This window comes from Sinohyriopsis cumingii, chromosome 4 (assembly GCF_028554795.1).
Source record: "Sinohyriopsis cumingii isolate HCF-2022 chromosome 4, ASM2855479v2, whole genome shotgun sequence".
In the NCBI taxonomy this organism is placed as follows: Eukaryota; Metazoa; Mollusca; class Bivalvia; order Unionida; family Unionidae; genus Sinohyriopsis; species Sinohyriopsis cumingii.
Window position 1 is genome coordinate 143483691 of NC_142964.1, and position 21794 is coordinate 143505484.

A 21794-nucleotide genomic window follows, 5' to 3' on the forward strand; every position below is an offset into this window, starting at 1 on the left:
GCATGGCTCCATCTGACAGTGATGTCCAGGCATTAGTGTAATTCACCAACCGTAGGAAAAGCATGTTAAGTAATCTATCTAAGGCAGAAAGTCTAGCGTTTGTTGGGCAGATGTTGGATTTTGATTCAATACGAGTACTTCTTGTTGTCAATGGAGGAGAAAGCAACCAATAGAAAAGCTTGGGAAAGAAGCAGAATCATGCAGTCTTTGGCTTACTGCCATATAGATATCATTAAATTTAAATAAGACAGACTGTATCCCATTTGGATCAAAACGAAGCATATTTTAAAAAATCAAGGAGTTAAAGATAACGTGTAATTGCCTTATAATCAATCGACAGTGTATTAAATATTTCGGTATGTATGTATGTATGTATGTATGTATGTGTGTGTGTGTGTGTATGTATGTATGTATGCAAGCATGACAACTGTTTATTAATCCACTGTCAATTTTATTTAAGCGTTATTATCATCACCACCAATATTATTATTATTAGTAGTAGTAGTAGTAGTAGCAGTAATAGTAGTATTTATTACTGTGTTCAGATATAATCTGATACTTCTTGGAATTACAAAGTGCTCTGACATTTTGGACAAAAACACTATTTTGGGATTATATTGAATTTATTCAAAGACATTATGGATTATATCATTGTGATACATCAAGACTGTTGGCATATCAACCTATTCGAAACTGTTGGTACATCAGCACATTCATTAATTCGGAACACTCCATACTTTTGGACTTGTGATAGAACGTTTTGGATTATATTTGGATTTAATTCACAATACTGTGAGTTCCTCTCAAACGTTTTCTTTGTAACGTAAAGAAATAAATTTATTTGTTGATTTTACTAAATTTGTTGCTTTCTCTTATTTTGTTACTTAGTTTAAGACCATAGAGTCGTAACATTATTGACATATGCTTCAGCAAGTCCTGCCTGGAAAGATAAGTACAGTGTCACACTTTCAGGCTAGATAGATCAGTACAGTCACCATTTTAAGCTGGACAGTTTAGTACAGTCACCATTCTGACTGGACAGATTAGTACAGTTACTATATCGGGCTTGACAGATTAGTACAATCACCATTTCAAGCTGGACAGATTAGTACAGTAACCATTTCAATATGGACAGGGTAGTAGTTTCAATTTCACTACCTTTTGTGTTATTAGAGAACTCATGTTTACCTCAGTGAAGTAAATTTTTCAGGAATAATGCCACACAATTAAAGTTGTTTTCCAAACCCCTCGACGCAGATTCTGGAAATTTAACCACACTGCAGATCCTGGGAATTTAGCCATTCCACACAAATCCTGAGATTTTAACTTCTCGACTCAGAATCTCAAATTTTACCCCTCGATGCAGATCCTGGGAATTAAACCCCTCGATGCAGATCCTGAAAAGTCAGCCCTCGGTGCAGATCCTAGGATTTTAACCCCTCGATGCAGATCTTGGGAATTTAACCCTTCTATGCAGATCCTGGGCATTAAACCCCTCGATGCCGATCCTCGGAATTTAACCCATCGATGCAGTTCATTTGAATCATGCTGCAAAATACATTTTGAAATCTGTGAATATAACCTAGACTGACATCACATGAACTCGTAAATCTGTATGCCTGACATGTTTCTCATTTGGTGGGGCGAATATTCGTAAACAAACTTTGAAACTGTCATTTTAATATAGCTAATTTTGAAATCGAGTGTGGCTGTAGTGTAAAGGATTCCTCTCTCTCTCTCTCTCTCTCTCTCTCATGGGAATAACCTCTGTGAATATTGTTTGTTATTTACAAAAAATTATTTTAAAAAAACACGAACTAACAGGCCATAGAAGCCGAATTGGTGTGTACCTTAGACATGCATAGTAAACAGCTTAATTCTGCACTGGTCTGCGATTGCCATCGAACTAGCCAGTTGAAAATACTGTAACAAAATAGCATGCCCCGCCCACACCGATAGGAGACAGTATTGCACCATTGTGGAAGTTAGCCACTTCAGCCAGTAAGGTATGCTCTCTCGTATGCGTTACGGGTAGGCTTACATCAAGCGTAAATACTGTAAACAAAACAATCCAAGGGGTTTACTTTTTCTTGACCGAACGATGTCAAACCTTGACGCTATTCCGCTAGAAGTCATAAGTTTCCCCCAATTCCAAAGACCTCTGTACAACTACTGTTGTAAACTGGAAAGTCCAACGTGTCCATTCTATAAATCATTTTACTCTTAATAATACAAGACCACAGATCTCACATCTTCCCAACTGATATCAACCGTACATCTGCATGGATTCTCTTCATTAACTTTCCGTAAGGTACCGTCAGTATTTCACGCCGTAGAACTATACTTCTCAACCACCTAAAATAGGGAACTACTTTTTTTTAACTACGCCACCTTAGGCCACTCAAATCGTAGTTTTAAGCACCATTTCGCCTGTAACTTTGCATCACATTTACCACCATAGCAACAATAAACGGCGCCTGTCGACGATGGAACAGTCCCCTCCCGTTTATTCCATTGTGTAATTTACCAGTCTCCGATCCTAAATACTCCACTAGGAGTCACACAATCAATGTACACAACTAGATTTTCATAGGGATTATTGAACTCCAGGGATACTCACACGGATCTGACCTGAAGTCATCAAAGGTAAACCATGACATAATGAAACTCACTAACACTTCTCTCCGTGACGTTTGCTCCTAGTAATTGGCTAATTCTTTCGGTCTGGGGAATATTTCCCCAGGAATGACTTCCCGTAATCAAAAAAGTAATCACAAACATCTAAGAAATCCTTAAAACGGAGCGCTATAAACAAATGCGCATACTCCAAATTGATTACAATACTTTCTGAAATGACATACAACACACCTCGACACCAATCAAAACACTTTTGTACCTTTTAGATGATATACAGTATCCTATAATGCTAATACAGATGAGTTGTTATTGACACACCCATGGTCCCCGCACCTAATCATCATATAATTTAAATTATAGACGTTTTATTTATCAGCTTTTATAGCTTTAGCTCATGCTTCACCATTTTCAAGGATGAAAACGACCAATGGGGCATGGCATAATCACGATTCTGAGACTGTTACCACGTTATCAGCATCATTGTGGATTTGAAACGTCTTAGATTAGGGACGCTTGTTCAAGTACTAGTCAGTTTATGCAACATTCAAGCGCGGTTTGGAAATGAAGCCATCTAGATCTTGGTATTTTGCTTCTTCATCTGTATCAAATTATATCTTGGAACACTGTTTTATAGTAAATGTTTACCTGAGCTACAGTCGAGAAAGGTCAATTCCATGGGTTAAGTCAATATTTAAAGTCATGCGCTTCTAATGAGAAGAATATTCGAGCAAAACTTTGAGTTTTGGGAACATAGATATGGCACTAATCTAATTAACATGAAAGTTAAAATTAGACGGCCTACCCAATCGTGAGATTCTGCTGCCAAACGTTTTCAGGTAATCTTTGCTTACTCAGTTGGATAGTCTCGTAATGTCTCTATAAAGGACGAGGCCTGACCACAGGATCTGACATTGTATCAATGTGTCAGTTGGGGACAAGGGACCTATTGTACTCTGAAAACTCGGTTGACGTATCCCTGTCAAGAAATGATTTTGATCGTCCATCCTCCCTTGCGCACGCGGAGAGTCCAGGTCATGCTGTTTGCTCAAATTAATATTGTGTACAATTACCTTTTGACGCATAATGTTTTTGCATATACCGGTTTGAATTGTTCTCATTACGACAAGAATGACTTATACTATGTCACTGTTGTAAAACCGTTTGACTTATTTGAACGTGATGTGATTTTATGCTGTGATATGAGCATATGCTATGTTACACTTAGCAAAGCTAGCCCAGTGACCTATGTGTGTATAATGGAGTGCACTGACAAAATGTGAAACAAAGAATGCCTCCAGCTCGAAAGCTGATAAAGGAATAAAATTAAAGGTTGCTGAAATCGTTAAAATTCTTCCTCAGGCCCTAATGCTGTCTTTTGTATCACTTCTTTGTAATTAACTCCTTTTCGGAGAACGTTGTGTGAATACTGTATTGCTAAGATATAGTGAGACTTATGTTGTAGTTAATTACATCTTGAATCACTGATCTGATTCTTAGATTAACTCCCTGGATATTTGTTTACTGCTTCCTAGCTGCCACACTACGAACGTTGAGGAAATTTCTAAGAAGTTTGAAAATTTACCAAAGTGATACTACCAAAAAGATGACAGCTACCAACACTGGCTAACCTTGTCTTAATTCTTGTTATCTGCCGACACGTAACCTAATAATTCAACAGCTGTTTACCTTGAATACAGTTCCAGCAACACGGATAAGTGGTCACAATGTTTATACTTGTATAAAGAATTTCAGTTGTCCAACCGTTCATCTCTGGTGTTGTATTCACAAAAGAAAACAAAAAACAAAAACGTATATCATCATCTTCATCATCATCATCATCTTTATTTCCTTCCATAGAAGATTACATGATATAAGAATAAATCATCTGAATACAATCAATAAATAAATTTTAAAAAATTATTAAATAATATAAATAAATAAATTTTAAAAAATAATATAGAATACAAATTCTTACAGTATATCAGTCAACAAAGTGTTCGTCAACTGCATAAGTTGCAAGTTTCAGTACCTTATTTGCAGAAGATAGCTGCACACTGCATGACAAAGTATGCTGCATACAGGGCGAATAGCTTGGAGTTTTCTTTGTCGATTACACCTGCTGGTAACCTTTTACCTATAAGACATTGTAGTTGCAGCTCATCTTCTGCATTAAATAACGTAATGTGCAGGCTCAGTGGAAATTTATCAGTAAGGAAACCCCAGAAAGAGTTTCTGAAATTCGACATATAAAGAAAAGTAACACAACAATGAAGCATCAAGTCCGTATAAACATTCCCACATCTAATATACATATCGAGCTGTGTTTGAGGAACAGCAGCCCATAGTTTAGCTACATATGTAAATACCTTAGAATATCATGTGACACTTTAAATAACCAAACACACGAGCAAGTCTAAAAAATTGTTACCAAAGCTTAACAAGCGAAACACGTGAAAAGCCTATTGCAGTGATTCACGTCTACTTGACATTTTGTGTGTACATTTTATTTATCATTGATTTTAAACATAGTTCACTGATGAATAGTCACGCGATAACTGACATTAGTATATAATATGTAAGATAGTCCCGATCAAAGTAACCATAAGGACTTTTAATTGGGAAACAACTACAATGGCATAAATCGAACCAAGTCATGAGCAAACTTACTAAACCAAACAATTTTGTTTTCTATAAAAGTCATATACCTTTCTTATTACATCAAAATTAATGATGTAAAATCAAGCAATACAGTAAATGTATCCTGTCATACAAAAAATGCCACATTCATCAGCAAGCTGCTAATAGCCATTCGTATTCCTGATGGTCAGATTAGATGTGCAGGAACTGAATGTGTGAGGAAATCTGCATTTATGTATAAGACAAATCACATTAAAATAGGACAAACCCTTAATTTACCCAATACAGACTTTTACTGGAATTTTTAAAAAAAATTGTGACATTTGCGCAATTGCTAATATGCATTGGGAACAAGTTAAAGTGAAATTCTGTCAAAGTCTGAAAGATAAAGCAAGCTGAACACCCACCCCACAGCAGTATCCGTGACACCAATTTCCTCCTAAACTGATTTTTTTTTTTGTTTTGTCCTCTTCGTATTAACATAACAGCTAAATTAACAAGTATTAACATCGTGAGAAAGAAATTGTCTGGGGATTTTGTTCATTGATATCATTTTCCCAAAATTCTTCATACTCATCTTAACAGACTAACGTTTGATAGGTCAGTTATTTTTACATTAACAATTGTCTGAGGTTTACCTAAACAAACTTATTTTAAATCCTTTGACCAGCTTAACTTCCGAAATTCAGATTTTGTTGGATACGGCTGTTTTTTACGAAAGAAAGTTTAAACAAATATAATGTTCATGTATCAAGTCGTACAAAGGTTGATGACCATTAAAAAAGCAGCATTTCATTTTATATTGGTAACTGTTGGTCTAAGATACGTTGTCATAAAATTATGTTACTGTATCTAACATCAGCGTAAAAAGGATTGAAATATAAATAATCAGAAAGGCTTACTAACATTGTGAAGTAATTATTGTCCCCATCGTGGCCAATATGGCCTTTTCTCACAGCCCCAGAACCATTATTGTACGATGTAATTCCTGTCTCTAATATTTCTCGAATTACAAAGGAATTGCAAATTAGAATAATCTGAGAGGACAAATTACTAATGGACGATTTTGTTTTCCTTCTTAGAGCCAAAATGAATTTCGCTTCCATCAAGCGCATTAGTAAAATTGATTTATTTTCCCTAATTTTGTGTTAATTTTAAGGGGGGGGGGTCATAGCAGATACGCTGCAGGTTTAAGTGAACACGTGAATTTTTGTGGGTTGTTTGTTTTTCTTTGTCCTCGCCAAGGCCTAAGCTGTTGCTGTCTATATCGTATTCTTTACGTTTACATTGGAAATTCTGTACACTAAATCGAACTTTCCCCTAGAGATGTGTTGCATTCATCAACTTTTCTAGATGTGGAATAATTCATCATAGTTCGTCTCAGTCACTGATAGTGAAAGCCACTTAATATATGCATGTTGTCGCCATTCCTTCTTAACTCTAGAGAATTAACTGATTAACATTTAAAACCAAATTATTTTTCTCTTTCTTTTCTTCAATTTCGACTATTAATATTACACAGTAATCGAGTTCGTTCACTCTAGCAAGCATTCAATATTCTAGTCGGCTTGCAAGAATGCGATAACTAGATGTTGAGTGCTCAAAAGCGAGGGTGGGGGAAAAGATCCTTGCTGACGTCAAGTTAATGGTGAATTCACGTGAAGAGCAAAGATTATTGATAATTTCAGGTATATTTTACACGAAGCAATACAATTTTACATAATAATCTGGAGGCTGGCATTATGTAAGCTTAAAGTAAGAAACTAATAATTCCCTTAACCTCTGAAAAGTCAAGTTTATGTTTTATGGCGACACGGTATTATCTAAAATGCGTATTCTCCAAGCAAACATAAGGAGTCGATATTTTTTAATATGTACCTAATGATTTAATAAACATATACAGTCATGCTCATACGTTCTCAATACACACACACACACACACACACACACACACACACACACACACAAGTCACTCTATCCTGCCCTCTTACTCAGTACGATGTTTTAATATTTGACATGAAGTATACATCATCTTCTTGGAGCGACAATTCAGTTATACAACACCTAAAATTGTCGATAATAAATAGAATAAATATTGAAGAATATAAATTTAATATTTAAGGTTAAAAAATTTAAAAAATTGTCTCAGTCGCGCTAGCGCACCATATAAATAAGAAGAAAAAAAAAGAACTTTTGTTTAATCAGTCTGGTGCCGAATTTCAAGTTAACTCTGTCCTTTTCTACTAAACACTGTATAGAAAATCGACATGCTTGACATCTTGGAAACGCTCCTTACTGGGTTGTCGCAATGAGAGTTATCTGAAATTCGCTATCGTACGGAAAGTTTCTTTCTTATGGAATCATAGAGAAATTAACGAAGGAACCGCACCACGTGGGGATAAGCGAAAATCTCGTTGCATTGGAGAGGTGTGGCTATTTCAAAAGCTTACAGGAGATAATTTTTGCAATTTAATTAAATCAAAAGAGAATTGCATCGTGAGATAATACATTATTGTCTGAACTTAAAACTTTTAACTTGGTTAATGTTTTTTAATTATCCAAACAAAGACTCTCCTGCCAAACTTAATCCTGCTGGTCTTTTCTCTATACCGGATATCATAGCCATCTCCCCAGAGCGATTATGTTTTCAATCAAATTCAGTTAATATTCACACGACAGTTTTATGCCTGATATATATTGCAAACATGCATTTCAACTTATAACTCAGTTTCAATGCGTTGGTATGAAGCATTTCTTTCGAATTCCTTCGGACTGGTACGTCGAATTTTATTAATCTTAAGTTGTCGCACTTTGAAATGATGTAATCATTTTCTGCTTTTTAGTTGGATTAAGGATTGTCAAACATGAAGTGTAGGAGAGTCAGGTAATTATCCAGATTGCTTCCTTGAGTATTGCTATAAAACTAAAATTGCCGCGGGGTCAATATAAGAGGAACATAAACGAATGCATCTGTGGGTAAAATAGTCCCAGATCGAATAAATCCATTTTTATTGATTTAATTAAATCTGCACCTGATAACGATTACGTAATTTTATTCCTACCATAGAAATATAGTCTGTTTGATTCCTATTGTAATCGGGGGGGGGTCACTTTTACTCGAATTCCGCTTGCTTTAGTCAAGTTTGAATACCAGTAAGTTTGGCCTGATCCATGAATATAATTACACAAAAAATGTGGACCTTTACCTGTACTAACATTTTTCATTCTTTGTCATTTGTATCTAATTTGGCGAAATGCCCTCGTTGTGCACGTGGGATGAGAGTATTTCATAACAGAGTCAAACCTGAATTTGTATCGCTGAAGACAAACAATATTGTTTAATGACATTCACCTGGAACAAAAAATGTGGACCTTTACCTGTCCTAACTTTTTTCATTCTTTGTCATTTGTATCTAATTTGGCGAAATGCCCTCGTTGTGCACGTGGGATGAGAGCATTTCATTACAGAGTCAAACCTAAATTTGTATCGGTGAAGACACATAATATTGTTTACTAACATTCACCTGGAACTGGCCTACTTTGAGGCCAAGCTACTCTTTGTAATGCACGTGAAATCCACTACAAATCTACACAAGTTTTATTAAAGTAAATACAGTTTGGACAGAAATTCTTAACTGGAACAACGTCTTATTCACCGTTCATGATCACTGTTGCATTCACATACATTGATTTCTATAAAGAAATCATAAAATGTGCATATCAGTATATGAATTTTCAATTTAAACCATATTTTTGGTAATTATGTGTTTAAACTATCCTTTCTGTTTTAAATACCCCCTCCTATAAATAAGGAATGTAGATGCAACATGTACTCAAGTTAACTCAACAACATACATTATTGAAAAATGCATGAGGGTGCTAATATAACGTCAGAATCGGCTGCCGACGAAAGTTAAGATACACAGAGAGAGAGAGAGAGAGAGAGAGAGAGAGAGAGAGAGAGAGAGAGAAAGAGAGCAAGTGGCACAGCAAGCCAAAGAAAAAATACTTTAAAATAAATTATGTAAATAACAAAATTTGATTTAAAAAAAATATTTGGTTAGTTACATATGCCATTAGCTATTCCTCTAAGAACACGGATTTTGATAAAACTTTGGGAAAAATCTAGGTCACTGCAGGAATCAAATGGTATATGTATTAGCGCATTGCCGCGTTCATTTGAACTTCCACCACACCAGCAGCGTGATAAAAAATAGTAATAATAATAAAATTCCACAACAGCATCCTTTTTTCCCCCGCCATTGTTTGAGCCATTGCTGTTGCGCTCAGCACCGCTGTCACCTCACTGACCGCTCCGGTGGCCTAGTGGTTACAGCGTCCGCCTCGGATAAGGGAGGTCGTGGGTTCGATCCCCGGCCGAATCATACCAAAGACTTATAAAAATGGTACTAACAGCTGCCTCACTTGGCGCTCAGCATTAGGAGGTTAGTGTTAGGACTGGTCGGCCTGGTGTCAGAATAATGTGACTGGGTGGGACATCATGCTACATGTCTGCGGCATGATGCCCCAGTGCTAGACATCACTATAAACTGCCACACTGCAGACATCGTAGCAATATGACTGAACAATTAAAGCTACGTTAAAAATCCAAATCACATCACAACTAGTCACCTCATCGAATGATAGTTGTGATCATCCCATGCAACGTTTTCGCATAGTTAACTTGAAATTAGCTAGTTCATTATCCGTAATTGTGGTTATTAGTTTCGGTTGCTCTAATCAATAATTTGCAAAACCAAAAAAAAAAAAATTGTTTTGTTTGGCTTGCTCCTGTTCTGTAGAACTTCTATCATTACATTTAGTCTGAGTTTCATCTGACCTCTCACCCACTTTAGATATTTTTATGTTTGTTTACGTTTATGATAGGATGTATTCTTGCTGCATGGCCTATCAAAACGTTAAATTCGACGAAACTGCTGGGTTTGGCATAGGGTAGCTGATTATTACCGGACCTCTCTAACTTCAACAACCTTACATCGAGCCCTACCTGTCTGAAGACGACTTATCTTCCCAGAACTTTGCGAGTGTAACGTAGTTACACAGTCTGACCTGTTTGCAGTCCTTGATATATGATTACCCAGATCTCGCAGCCTAGATGTCCAATAGTAACGTGATACCAATAACAAAATTCATTGGTGTTTTACAAAATAATCGAAAATACTTAAGGAAAGTAGCGTAAGACCGATTTTTAAGAACAAAAAAGGAGACTTCGTTTTCAAGTTAGATAAATTTAGCCTCCCCTCCCCCTCCCAATCTGTATTGATACTTTCGATTTTAGGTCATGAGCAGGCTTGCTCAGTCAAATGTGCAATTTTGCCGCATTATATGTCCGGAATACCACCAGCGAATAGTTTAGATACTTAGGGTATTTGCTAAATCCGCATGTAGCCATAACATCCAGACTGGGCACGGGACATAGGGTTGTGTTATTTCACGTGGATTTGCAAGTCGTCAAACATGGTATTTGATCAGGAAATATGATTGATGTACGTATCCAAAAGAGACCGGATAGATACCGGCAAGTGCCTAAAAGGTATGAGGCGCCGTAGCGGACAAAAGCTGGTCCAATCAGAACGTTACCGTTGAAATTTTAATGTCATATGTCCAGGATTCCAATGTCATGTTTTGTATAAAAAATGCTTGTCCTTAAAGTTCCGTTTTCTAGCTTGAGATTTTAGATTGTATCTGTTGAATTAAACAGTAGGGGTTTACAGTTATATTTTCTATGTCGAGGTTTTAGATTGTATCGTTTTAATTAATTTCAATGTCATACGTCGAGAATTCCTCATAAAAAGGTACACGGATGTGTTGCGGCAAGATCTGTTTTCAAACATTCCTCTGTTGTATGAATAGATGACATCGCACCCTTAAACCGTCCATTAGTAACAACGTGGGGTGGGTGGTCAAGGACTAATCATTTTCAACATATTTAGTCTGATAACAACCACAAGCCTCTCACTGTCACAACAATATAACATGCATCAGTCATCAAACAGAGAGCGCATGTCAGCGCGGGTTTTGTTGGTATCGCGAGATTATTGTACCTCTTACTTGACGGACATATATGCCGTGAGATTTCGGTGGTCTTATGACTAGCAGTTCAAAATGGACTTAAAATTTCACCAACGCTGTAGTTTAACATCGTCAGTCAACGGATTAAAGACATAACGAATGTTATTCTTTCATATTTCTGAGAAGATAAATCATTTTACTATCAACCTCATGTTGGTATGGATGCATGGTCGTTTAAATTTGCTAGGCCTGGTAGCGGTTACCCCATGCTGATAGCGCGCCTTTTCGGCGAATTTCTCTAACTTCACCTACGTCAAAATATCACAGATTGGGTGGGAATGGTCAGAGGAAACGCTGACTACATTGTAATCGGGGTGCCGAGCAGGTGTGGAAATCTGTAAAGGCCTAAAATTTGAAATTTGCTTTTCCAGGTCTTGAAAAATTGAAAAACTAACTGAAAAGTCCTATAAAAGTCGCAAATTTTCGTTGGTACGGAAAACGATAACGCGAGTGTTCTTTCCAGTTTGGAAGAAATTTTAGTATACGGATGAAATCTTGTTGTTTACATTATACTTTTTCATCTTTGCATATTTTAATTGCAATTTTAAATATTTTAGACGACCGTTCAGGTGACCTAAGTGGTTAGGACGTCCGCGGAAGGTCGCGGGTTTGAACCCCGGTCGAGTCATAACAAAGACTTTAAAAAAATGGTACTAGTACCTGCCTCACTTGGCGCTCAGCACTAAGAGGTTAGTGTTAGGACTAGTCGGCCGGTGTGACTGGGTGGGGCATGATTCCACATGTCTGCGGCATGATGACTCAGTGCAAGACATCAATATAAATTGCCACACTGCAGACATCGCAGCGACATGACTGAAAAATTGTTAAAGCTACGTTAAAAATCCAAATCACAATCACACAGTATTTGGAAGAGGTCTGGAATCTTTTATTAGATTTGATGTAGGAACCCTGTATATTGGTACGTCTCTGTTATGAATCTAACTTATTATGATATCTTGCTTACAGAAGCTAAACCCACAACTCTGCCCGGGGGGGGGGGGGGTTGAGAGTGTGTTGTATTCCTGGTACTTTAAGACCTTTCTCAATATAGGTTTTATTGACTTGTAATACATAAGCATCGGTAGAATATTTCTTGACAGTTAATTTTGACATCTAGCCAAAAAGAGTTAAGATCGTTTTTCAGTGAATTAAGTAAAATTGTTCCAAGTAAAAGGAACTTATCAAGAGTTGATACAGAAAACTGTAACAAACTTTTCCATTTGGATTTATTGGATAATATTCTAATCAATGTAAATTCCAACGCATTCACAAATGTAAATATTTCAGTCATATTTAATCAACCTAATGACAGTCCTTCACTGAAATAATTGGTTTGATTCTGTCCTTTGACTCATGCCACAAGAGTGTATTAGTTCACAAAAAAACCTGCGTGGATGGATTTGGTGATGATAATAAAAGATGGTTAATTTTAGTGAAAGCTCAAAAAATGATCACAGTAATTCCTCCAAATGGAGTTAAAAACATTTTATTCCACTCAATTAGCAATTTCTTATTTTCGCGAATGTTTGATGGATAATTAAAAGTTGCAATTTTTCTCAAGTCATTTGAAAACTTTAAACCTAAGACAAGAAACTCAGTACAACCCCAATTAGTTTAGATTCGGGACAGTTTTTCTTGTTGTTACCTATTTAGTCCCCTTTCCGATATACTTTTGCGTTTTTGTTTTCTTCTCAACATTAATACTAAGACCAGAACATAAGGAATATTGATTTGTTAAAAAAGGATGTAATGCAGACATTATAAATTTCTCTGAACTATCCCGGGTAAGTGATGTCAGAAAGAACATAGGGACTTAAACTAATTTAAGTTTTATGCTTGTTCGAGCCAAGAAGACGACAAAAAGTAAAAGTTAAACGGAGTGATATAAAATAATACTATGTTCCTTCAACTGAACAATTATGTTTGTACAGAAACTAACTTATAGCTGAATAGTCATCATTTCTCAAACGGAGTTTCTCTCTCAGACAAGTCTAATCAATATGGACAGAAACTGAACCGATGCTGATAACATGGTGTCAATTCTCTTTAATGTATCGTTGTCAATGCCGCATTAGCTGCTGTAATTCAATTAATGATGAGTAATGGCACGTGTTCAAGATAAAAGATGCCTATGATAAGATACCTACTCTACGGGGACTTGCACGCTTGGTAAAGTAACTGTTACATTTCGTTTATTGTAGGATACTGATGCGCTAATATTATGGGGAAAAGGACATGCGTCTATTATTATGTTTCCTTATTTCTAATTAAAGTCTTTACGATAAGTAAGTCAGCCTAATTTGGCACATATTTATCTAATTACCTAATGCCACTGGGAGGACTATCATCTCATCTGAGGTATGGTGTGAGCACTTAAGTAGTGTTGCGTAATGGGGGGAAACCATGTGGGAATGTTGCACACAAAATGGGATACATACATACATACATACATACATACATACATACATACATACATACATACATACATACATACATATATACATATAAATAAAAGTGCTTTCCCATCAAATAGATAATGAAGAAACAAAAACGCCATAAATAAAGAAATAAATGAAGAAATAAAAACGCCATAAATAACGAAAATACAAATTTTTTCAGTTGGTTCCTTCCATGTGTGCCATATATCACCGGATACTATTTTGAAAATTTGTGTTAAAACATTCAGGTAACATTTGGTTTTTCAAATTTAAAATATTTGGATGTCAAATGTCAAATGTTCAGTAATTTCATGTATCTCTTAAACAAAAATCAACAAATAATAAAAAGATTGCCATGACACAAAATACAGCAAAACAAGAGTTCCGTTGAACATGGTTAGATGAATGGTAGAAATCATTAGACCATGCATGCATGCATGAACATGGTTAGATGAATGATAGAAATAATTAGAGCATGCATGCATGAACATGATTAGACGAATGGTAGAAATCCTTAGAGCAAGCATGCATGCATGGACATGGTTAGATGAATGGTAGAAATCATTAGAGCATGCATGCATGAACATGGTTAGATGACTGATAGAAATTATTAGAGCATGCATGCATGAACATGGTTAGATGAATGGTAGAAATCATTACAGCATGCATGAATGAATATGGTTAGATGAATGGTAGAAATCATCAGAGCATGCATGCGGGAATCTCCTTTTCCTGACCTCATAAAATCTTTATTTTCTCCCCTTTTTTGGGGGGTAACTATGCAGCAAGTGAGTCCTACACACTTTAACACTGTAAGTGCAGGTGTATCTGCATGATGGTCAGCCATAGCTGAACACGTTTACCACTATATATATATATATATATATATATATATATATATATATATATATATATATATATATATATATATATATATATATATATATATATATATATATATATATATATAAATCAGGTATATGTCATCATTACCTTCGTCATCGTCACTAGCATTTCCTTACGAGTTTTCTGCTCATATTGCCCACTAGGTATGCAGCCTGAAAACTCATCGTATTCCAAGAAGATCCCATTTACACCTAGACTGATGGATGGAAATCTTCATTCGTTATTCTTTAACTGAGTGCATCGTAACGTTAATAAATGTTTGATGTCTGGCATGGGTTCCATCCCCTGCTGGTCGTTTTTGGTGTTAAAACAAACAACTTATATTGGCCTTGGGGGTAGGGTGGGGACATACCTTGCTTGCGTCTCTTCTGTCTTCCACGCGAAGCCCTCTTTCTGAACTTACTCGCACTCGTGTTTATATGCAGCCTGTTACTCTGTACTTTTAAGTGTCGCATTAGTAATACATTATTATAAATAGCACTCTGCTTTACATAGTTTTATGTAGGAGCGGTCTTGTAGCTGAGTGTTCAACTTTGTATTTCTTGACACTGTTAAATACCTATGTGTATGGAATCCACACTGGTTTTGGTTCTATAAAAAGAAATATTTTTATGTTTCTATAAAAAATAATTTGTATGTTTCCAACGTATTCTCTATTGGAGCTGTATGGGACAATTACAACTGCATCAATCCGATGTTAAGAGTTTAAAAATTCTGAAATTTGCTCCTTTAAAAAGGATATTAGATGATATGTGATAAACACAATGTGCATAATTTTGAAAATTGTTATTTTTTTATGACTTATGTACTGAGGCATATTTAAGCAGCCCTAAACTTAAGTAGCATTTTAACCGCTCCGGTGGCCTAGTGGTTAGAGCGTTCGCCTCGGCTGCGGGAGGTTGTGGGTTCGATCCCCGGCCGAGTCATACCAAAGACTTACAAAAATGGTACTAATAGCTGCCTCGCTTGGCGCTCAGCATTAAGAGGTTAGTGTTAGGACTGGTCGGCCTGGTGTCAGGATAATGTGACTGGCTGGGACACCATGCTACATGTCTGTGACATGATGCCCCATTGCTAGACATTACTATAAACTGCCACACTGCAGACATCGTAGCGATATGACTGAAAAAATTGTTAAAGCTACGTTAAAAAATCCAAATCACACACACTCACACACACACACACACACATACATACATACATACATACATACATACATACATACATACATACATACATATATACACAAATGCATTTAAATATAAATATCTTGCATTTGAAACTAAATTGTGTTTTTATCTGGTTTTACCTGAAAGTGTCTCAACAATTACGGGGAATTAAACTGCCATATTTTGGCGTCAAAATTCAATGTGGAAATAATTTAAGCTGAATTTTTGTGCTCCTATGGGATGTTTCTTACTGTTTTCCATCATCCATTTATTTGGAAGCGGCATTATTCAAATGCAGCATCTCTGATTTAAAACAAAAGGAGTTTTCTTTGGCTTTATTACAGAAACATGAAACACATGCTAATAGACTCCTGCTCCTTTTAAATTATAATTAGTGGGTTTTATCCAAATAAATGAAATGTAATAGTCACTTACATGTCCCTAATTACTCGTGCCTGTTGACTCGCCACTTGATCCTTATCATCAGCATTTATTTTGAGTTCTCGCTCTTGCTTGCCATCCTGATTGGAGCAAAGCAGCCAATGGGATCTCTCAACAGCTACATCCAATACATAATAGATATCGCTTTGTTGGAATCCGTTTGGACCTGTGGCGACATAGATTAACGTTACTAACTGTTTGAATGAATGTCAATTTAGAAAGTGTTTCTAAAAAAAAAAAAGAAATCAATCAATATTTACATATTTTGATTTCTCATCTGTATTGCATATAAAGTGGGTCATTTTCATTTACCCGTTTCAAATAATATTCTAGGCAACAATCAGAAAAAGGCATAGTCACAAAGTCAATCGACATTTTATGCAATAATCAGGCAAACATATGCAGAGAAACTACACAATTTACAGGGAAGCATAGCGTAAATTATTGATTTGACTTCACCTGCGTACTTGACATGAGCTGACACATGGGACTAGACCTCGTGCGCTTTAATTTTATTGAATGTTGTTCGGATAATAATTTTCAACAAAAATGTTCAAAAAGTTAATGAATGATTTTAATATAGTTCAGAACACTTGTTGTTTCTTACTTAACAACACTTGGATGTTATAGTCAAACAAGAAAGGCTAATCTGAACGTCTAGAAATCCAAACCAATAATAATAAGACGTTATCCAGTGTCTTGTATGCATGAAACATCCTAAGGTACTATACTAGGGGCGTGATGTCCACGAACCCCGATTTGTTTGCCAAAACATATCATGCAGCAAAATCAGTGATCCGGTCATCCGTCTCCCGAGACGGGTATTCTGTTCTGATGCGATGCGTTTGGTATGAATCTGACTCAAAGGTGAACTTTTGAGGGAGAACTCGACACAATTTGGTGATTGGCATTCATTCCAGCACTTACCATTTAGCTTTATGGTCATTTTCTGAAGGGCGTGAAGGAAATTCCAAGTGTGTTGTTTGACTCAAGCTTATTTTCTTACCCTTGCGCTATGATTTGTAACTTAAAATGCGTGAGAGCTCAGGACAAATTGTTTTGTGTGTGATTGAAAAGAGGACATTTTGTATATAACTGTTGAATACATGATGTAGAACTTCGTACAGCATAAAGTAAGAAGAAACGATTAGTATCCCAGAATCGTAGCCTCCTATCATTAGTTGAAATATCGGCACGTTTACACCTTAGTTAGACCACTCCTGTGACCTAAGTGGTGAGAGCGTTCGTCTTCAATTCGGGAGGTCGAGGGTTGAATCCCGGCTGCGTCATACCAAAGAATTACAAAAATGTTACTAACAGCTGCCTCGCTTGGCTCTCAACATTAAAAGGTTAGTGTTATGACTGGTCGGCCTGGTATCAGGATAATGTGACTGGGTGGGACACGATGCTACATGTCCGCTGCATGATGCCCCAGTGCTAGACATCTCTGTAAACTGCCACACTGCAGACATCGTAGCGATATGACTGGAAAATAATCAAATAGTTAACAATCCAAATGACACACACAAACACATACAGACAGACATACGCACGTTTACACCTTAGTCAGCAACGCATCATACTCTGTAGCTCCTGCATATGCTGTAAATTTGCGCCTGGAGTAAAACTCTTGAATATAATGACATTTTGGGTAAACTATAAATTTTTTGCCCAAAGCACGACTTTTAGCAACTAGGAAACTTTATTTCGCAATTAGCTAAGTTTTATCTTTTATATTCAAGTCAAAGGAACAATTCTCAATATTGATTTCATTTGACGATAGCACAGTATTTTGTAGACGTTACGACTTTGCTTGTGGCCAAGCTAGCTCACAGACGATTATCCCAGACGATAGCCCCGCGATATTTGTAGATAATACAATTCTACGCAATTTTTATCACTTAAAATCTGGCAGTTAATCACCATGTCAAAATTTGGAGAAGAGTCTTCCTTGGGTGTTTGTTCTTATCCGTTGTATTGTGGCTATAGGAGCATATCCCCAGGTCAAGTTATACATGAAACTCACGGTTTAATGATAGGAGTTCTTAGAATACTTCATGATCATCGATACATTGTATTGGACACTGAAGCTTTCCCACCAAAATCAGTTCTTTCTGATTACATGTTGCTGATCTATAACGCACGTTCAATGAAAATGTACTCTCTTTTATGCACGTAAAATTGATTTTAATAGAAACTCGGATAATATCCATAGATAATATTAAAGCAAACGCAAAATAACAAGCTTTTAATTACATTGCTTTTCTGATGTTATTTTAGTGTCCAATATCGTCGTGTTGTTTCGTCAACGATATAATAACGACTCAGTGCCGGGTTAAGGCCTTCCAGGGCCCTAAGCACTGAAAATATTATGGCACCCATTCCCCTTCCAACAAAATTTGAAACTAAAACAAAACGATATTAAAAGCTAAAAAGGTGGGAAAATACCAGTGTTGCCACCATTCCAAATCAAAATACTCGTACATGCAGATCGAAATTGTCATATATAATTCATTCGATTTATCATCAGCAATTAATTTGAACTTTTTATGGTGTCCCTGTTGGGCTCGTGCCCTAAGCACGTGCTTAGTGTGCTTAATGGGTAATTCGGCACTGCAATGACTATTCTGGTTTTATTTAGAAAATACGCTCTCACTCTTCAAACCGTCATGTTCACATAATTGTGTCCTCGCATTATAACGCAATTTCCTCGAATGGCTTTATTGCGTAATATTTAATATTCTGAATATTATAATATGAAATCAGTTCAGAAAAGTCACAAAATGACGTCACTTGAAAGTTATGAGAAGTGGTAAACTTTGCTTTAAAAAAAATAAATTGGGTAACATTCATCATGAGATTTGCCTGTTAAAACAATCAATGTAATGTACTTATTGCTTTTTTTTTTAAAGATTACCCGTTAAGCCAAACAGCATGTGCACATCGCAGATCTCGATAATACTGATGAAGCCAGAGGTATGGTGTATCCGTATCCACAGGCGTAGCTGGGGGGGGGGGGGGCAGGGGGGTACATATGTCCCCGGGCGCCAAGGTACAGGGGCGCCAAAATGAGGCTTACAACGTTACATTATAATAAGTAAACAAGGGTAATATTCAAAAATGTGATTAAACGGTGAGGGGGCTGGGGCGCCAATTTTATAGTTCGTCCCCGGGCGCAAAATATCATAGCTACGCCTCTGTCCGTATCGTTATGTAAAGACATGTATTCGCTATTTATTGCTAAACTCTATGATTTAGTACTTAAAAATATTGTATGGAATCAACACTTTCAATTTAGATGACCTGGTAGTAATTAGGGCGTTCTTCTTGGTTACTTTATAAGTTCCTCATATTCTTCTTATATAGACGCCATACACGAATGCTCGTTACAATTATATTTATAAGACAAAACCAAAAATGTATTTCTTTTGTGAGCCCAAGGTGTGAAAATGATTGAAAGTGTTCAACAAGTTTCTTCATTTCTTTTGGAATGAACACAAATATTTAATTATGTGATACGACATGAAGAGAACACTGATTCTATTTTGTGAAACCGCAGAACAGTGAAGTTAAATGGTTGCGCCTTTTCTGACATTACTAGATGATATCGTAAGTGACGCCATCGTGTTACAAATAGAAATATTTTTATATCGACATCTTAACGTACGCAACATAGTAATCATGTGATGACGTGATAGTTAACGTACATGACGCTGTAATCCTGTGATAAAGCGATAGTCCCGTCTTTAGCCTTTGACACAACTCATCCTCAGTAAACAAAACAAATTTTCTATTTAAAAGAGCTGGGTACTTTGTGCTATAATCTTATGTTATTATGTCAGTCAGTAATTGTAAATCGTCTAAACCATATAATCTAAATTTTCTTCCTTCCTGTTATCAAATCGAACAGATTTCAAAAACAAATAATTCGAATTAGTAGCTGGTAGCTTCCTTTTATTAGCCTATTCACAATGCGCATGAATATTTAGTCTTCGCTAGCCATGGGGTCGTCGATCCACACTGTATATCGTCGTGTGGATCTAAATGTATCAGTCACTCTTAACAAGCGAGAATGGTCTAACTCGTACAATATCTCAACACAAGGGGTAACGTGGGTCACCATTTTTTTTCTTCTATTGAGCAAATGTTTTGTATGTGTTTAGCATCCGTTGTTCTTGGTTTCTACACAGTTCCATCTACACCCAACCAACACCACCCCCATTTGAAGTGAGATACGCTACTCTTACGTCACTTGACCATGTCCCTAAATAAGAGCTGATTGAAAACTAGATGTCCAAAAAAAAATGCCGCAATAATGAAGGTACCTTTTAGTCTGAAAGCCTGCCATATTCTTTCTTTGGACACAGTAGTGAGCGTTTGGGTACCGGAAGGACATGCAATTGCAATGTTGGAATTTACAATAGAGAAGTTGTCTGCCATCTTTAAATGTGGTCTAAAGTCACAATGGGAAGGTGGGAGAAGAGGGAGGTTTTTCTTATTGTAATATTGCTGGGAGTTCATACAGTCAAAATTTGACAGAAAAGAACTGAAAACTGGGTGAGAACAGAAAGTCTGCCCCAGAATTTACCGATGTGTAAAATACTCCCGATCAGTATCATGTGGCCGTTTACGACCAATCACACAGCAGAAAACAGTAATATTTCCATTACGTCCTTTGGTCTCAATTCAATTATATTATACGCATATTGCATTTTTAATGTTATCGATTGGAGTGATCTTTTTTGCAGGGCTCGTAAAACATATATAACTAGGTCAAAGCCGGGCGTTGCAAGGACAATTGAGTGTTTTAGTATGTTACTAGTCCGAAATCGGGGTTAGCAGAGTATCCTTTTTATCAGCAATGGAATGCCCGAAATGCGGTTGAACCCAACTGGCTACAATCCTCTGTGCGGGTAGATAGCACATGCTCGGACGGTTCCCAGATCTACGAAACAAGATTCGATATGAGGTCGGCATGGTACAGCAAGGTACGAGATAGGGCGTGTCGTAGCTCATTGCTGACATAAGTGAGCCATCCTTCGCTGTTGTAAATTAAATTATGAACTGATAATGAATCCTTGTGATAAAGTCGAACACATTTGTCTTGGGAAATTCTGTTTTTAGCTCAAGAGGACATTCAGTGGCGTCAAAAACTGAATACACACCATTTAATTATCAACAGTGGAGTCCAACTATCGAGAAACTTACCAGAATAAAATGTACAAACAACCAGTTATTGATCGTTTCTCAATGTCACAATGTCTGACTTTTTCTATACTTTTACGCATTTGCCGCTAACTCTGTAAACCCTGAGTGGATGACAGAGATTTATTTCAGGAATATTTTGGTTTAGTGTGTAGCGTTGTACTTTTTCGTTGCAAACTATAAGCGCGTGTTCTGTAGTGAGAGGTGAGAAAAAAGTGGCTTTATACAGGACTCACGGTACTAATTTAGTTCCCATAGTAAACCTATG

At 36.6% G+C, this 21794-nt stretch overlaps 1 long non-coding RNA gene across 1 annotated transcript; it reads right to left on the reverse strand.

Moving 5' to 3' along the window:
* Positions 1 to 604: 604 nt before the first annotated feature.
* LOC149802236 (uncharacterized) lies at positions 605 to 15144 on the reverse strand. The gene is made up of 2 exons (XR_016420512.1): positions 15064 to 15144; positions 605 to 1548 (listed from the first exon to the last, which is right to left on the reverse strand). It is a non-coding gene; the product is annotated as an uncharacterized LOC149802236 (long non-coding RNA).
* Between the last annotated feature and the right edge of the window lie 6650 nt (positions 15145 to 21794).